Source organism: Ornithorhynchus anatinus, chromosome 10 (genome assembly GCF_004115215.2).
Source record: "Ornithorhynchus anatinus isolate Pmale09 chromosome 10, mOrnAna1.pri.v4, whole genome shotgun sequence".
In the NCBI taxonomy this organism is placed as follows: Eukaryota; Metazoa; Chordata; class Mammalia; order Monotremata; family Ornithorhynchidae; genus Ornithorhynchus; species Ornithorhynchus anatinus.
In genome coordinates, this window is record NC_041737.1 from 39,276,639 (window position 1) to 39,280,586 (window position 3,948).

The 3,948-nt window shown below is 47.6% G+C and overlaps 1 non-coding gene across 1 annotated transcript; it reads left to right on the forward strand.

Moving 5' to 3' along the window:
• The first annotated feature begins 2,111 nt into the window (after positions 1–2,111).
• On the forward strand, positions 2,112–2,247 carry LOC114814863. The gene has a single exon (XR_003762659.1). It is a non-coding gene; the product is annotated as a small nucleolar RNA SNORA7 (small nucleolar RNA).
• The last annotated feature ends 1,701 nt before the right edge of the window (positions 2,248–3,948 follow it).

Genomic DNA, 3,948 nt, shown 5'->3' on the forward strand with positions numbered 1-3,948 from the left:
AGCACTCAGTATTCCAGGCAGCCTCTCATCCAAGCACTAACCAGGCCCGATCCTGTTTAACTTCCGAGATCAGACGAGATCGGGCATGTCCAGGGTGGTACTGCCGTACCTCAGTGCTGCTGGAGCGTGTGTTTTTGCTCTGCATGTTTTTGAGGACATCAATAGGGAATTAGCGAGCGTTTAGCTGGCCAGGTGGGCCCGTCGCATTTTGACACGCTGCGGTCTCAGAAGAAACCGCAGAGAAGCAGCGTGGCATAGTGAATAGAGCATGGGCCTGGGAGTCAGAAAGACATGGGTCTAGTCCCGGCTCTGCCACTTGTCTGGTGTGTGACCTTGGGCAAGTCACTAAACAGAAGAAGAGAAGACATGTTCCCTGCCCTCAAGGGAACATATAATCAGATGGGGAAGACAAGGCAAACTAATTTGATAATATACCAGAGATATGAGTCAAGAGATATAAATATCAGATTCAAGTGGAAAAAAAAAATCAATGACTAATAAATAAACAGAAAAAGACATCGACCCTGAGGTTGCAGATGGGATGGCACAGCTGAGAGGTCGGATTATTCAGGGAAAGCCTCCTGGAAGAGGTGGCAAGACATAGTGTTCTGACGTGCCTTGAGGATGATTTTCGGGTGTATTAAGGATGGAAGGCATCTCTCTGTCAAGTGCATTGGATCCATAATTATAATGCACCTCACATTGTATTTTCAGTCTCTAGAATTTCATCCTATTCTATTCTTCAGAAAGCGTGGTGTATTATTCAAAATTTTATTTTGTTTTCTGCCTCAGAAATACCACTGAAATATTGTTCTTCCAATTTTTTTTTAAATTTTCTTCCTTTCCTTTCTGAGGTGTCCACATTGGTCCTATTATTCAGATGGGGCCACCTTGCCCTCTAAGTGGGGATGAAATTTTGCTCTGAGCTAACCAAGGGGGTATGTGGGTCACCTTGGCCATGGAAATCCAACTGACTCCTTTACACCTGTGTGGGGTAAATGAGGCTCGGTGAGTTGCTATGGTTACAGGCACTCAGCCTAGTTGCGATAGGCAGAGGGCTGCAGGGGTAAACTTTGTCCCATCATCCCTACAGAGTGAACAGGCCTCCAGTGTGTCACAGTCACACTGAGAAGCCCCAGGTAGTAGCTGATGTGCCAACGGACTCTTGAGATATTCACTACTGCCAGGCTCTAGTTCCCAGGAAATCCTGATGATTAGATGCTTTCCCTTATAGGTGGAAACAGAAAAGACGAAAAATGAATGATTTTTATCAACAGCTCCATCTCACTTGATATGGGCATGGCATCTGGGGAGAATTAATGTCCAAAGTGTTGATTGGTCAGATTCTTTAATTCAGTGGTCCTCATGGGCTGGGTCGATAAGAGGCGAATGGCCCAGCACTTTTCAAAAAGTGCAAAGATCCACAGGACTGCCTTCTGCTTAATGGCACTGGTCTTGTTTACCTGCTAGCAAAATGGGGGCTAGAAATTGGTGTTTCTCTCCCTAACTGAGCTCGTTTCACCTGATAAAACCAAAATTGGATTTGGGGAGAAGATGGCAGGTCCGTGATGTGTGTTGCCTTAGGAAGAAGAAAGGTTGCGTGAGTCATCTTGCACTCATAGTAATAGTAGTAGCAGTGTGGTCATCATTGTAGTAATAATAATAATGTTGGTATTTGTTAAGTGCTTACTATGTGCCGAGCACTGTTCTAAGCACTGGGGTAGATACAGGGTAATGGGGTTGTCCCACGTGAAGCTCACAGTCTTAATCCCCATTTTTACAGATGAGGTAACTGAGGCACCGAGAAATTAAGTGACTTGCCCAAAGTCACAGGGATCACGAAGCAGGGATTAGAACCCATGACCTCTGACTTCTAAACCCGTGCTCTTTCCACTGAGCCATGCTGCTTCTCTATAATAACAGTAGTCATTGGAGTAGTAATGATTGTAGTTGTGGTCATTGTAATTGTGGTATTTGTTTAGCACTTCGTGGCAGGCACTGCTGTTCTAAGCGCTGGGGTGGATACAGGCAAATCAGATTGGACACAGTCCCTGTCCCACATGGGGTTCACGGTCTCAATCCCCATTTTATAGATGAGGTAACTGAGGCACTGCCTCTCAGGATCGCTCCTGGAGAGTTTCCAGTACTCTGTCGGTCTCGACTATGTGAGGGAGTCAGGCAGAGGCATAGCCATTCCATTCCTAGCTTGGGCAGTGGCTAGAGGGTGGAAGGCAATCTGCTACGAGTCAAAACTCACCTGTGCTGGGCACGGGAGAGAGTCAGGAGTGGAGACTCAGGTTGACTGTGCGGAAAGAGGCAGTGGTAAACCGCTTCCATATTTTTACCGAGAAAACTCAGTGGATCCGCTACCAGAACGTTTGCAGTTAGAGGGGGGCGTCTGGGAGAGAGATGTCCATGGCGTCACTATGGGTCGGACTCAACTCGACAGCATAAGACAACAACTGAGGCCTAGGGAAGTGAAGTGACTTGCCCAGGGTCACACAGCAGACAAGTGGCAGAGCCGGGATAAGAACCCAGGCCCTTCTGACTCCCAGAGTCTATCCACTAGGCTACGTTGTCACTGGTGTAGCAGTTGCCGTACTGTCCGTAATGGATAGCAGTAGTAATAGTAGAAGCAGGGTGGCTCAGTGGAAAGAGCACGGGCTTGGGAGTCAGAGGACATGAGTTCTAATCCTGGCTCTGCCACTTATCCGCTGTGTGACTTTGGAGAAGTCACTTAACTTCTCTGGGCCTCAGTTACCTCATCTGTAAAATGGGGATTAAGACTGTGAGCCCCACGTGGGACAACCTGATGACCTTGTATCTACCCCAGCGCTTGGAACAGTGCTTGGCAAATAGTAAGCGCTTAACAAATGCCATCATTATTATTTTTATTATTATTATTATTAATAGTAGTAGTTGTTGAAATTGTAGTGTTGATAGAAGTAGTAATAGTAGCAGCTTTTTATTGAGGATCCACTTGGTATCTTGCACTGGCACTTGGGAAGTACAGAGTAACAAAGTGAAACATTCTCTGCCCCCGAGGAGTCTAACAGGGGGATGGAGGGTGGTAAAACAAACATAAAAATATGTTCAACTAGAGTATTCAAAAGAAATAAATTGAGCAGACATTGAATTCATTCATTCATTCATTCTGTCGTATTTATTGAGCCCTTACCATATGAAGAGCACTATACTAAACCCTTGGAAAGTACAATTCAGCAATAGACATTCCCTGCCCACAGCTGGTTTATAATCTAGAAGGGGGAACTCTTTGAATGCTAGAGGGTATAAATTAATTTCTAAATGCTAGTGTCGGCTAAAGGTGAGATGGGAGATTAAGTGGGGAAAATCTGTTGGAACGGGTGGGAATTAGCTACACACCAGTTGATGTTCAGGGACCCTGGTGGCCAAGAGCTCCTCCCCAACGCCTCACCACCAGGCCGGCCGTTATCACGGCTCAACGGGAGGTGGCCGAGGAGGCCCTGGGTGGAGCCCAATAGTCAGAGCAAGGGCTAGAACCCGCTGTGCAGAAACGTGGAATAAGTACAAACTGGCAGGCTCGGGCAGGCAGAGGCCTGGCAGACTGAAAGCCAACCTGTCAGGCAGACAGCGAGAGCAGATCTGGTGCAGTGGAATGGTCAGTTAGTGGACGTCAGGACCGGCATTAGCAAATGGGAGCCAGCAGACGTCAGAGCACCTCAGGTCCACAGGGACCTGCAGGATGACCGGGCTCAGGGGAGGCATCCATCGTGTCAGACAGCGAGCAGGAGCTGAGAGTGCTTTCCGGGAGGCCGTCGGCAAGCGGGGGCCTGCTGGAACTGAACGTTAACCCTGGGGGTGGAGACGGGTTCTGGAGTGTCTAGGAGCAATTTGTGGCTCAGGGCTCAGGTCTAAAGCAGTTGAAACAGTTGAAATGCTTCCCCAAAAGCCAAATGCCTACTTGCT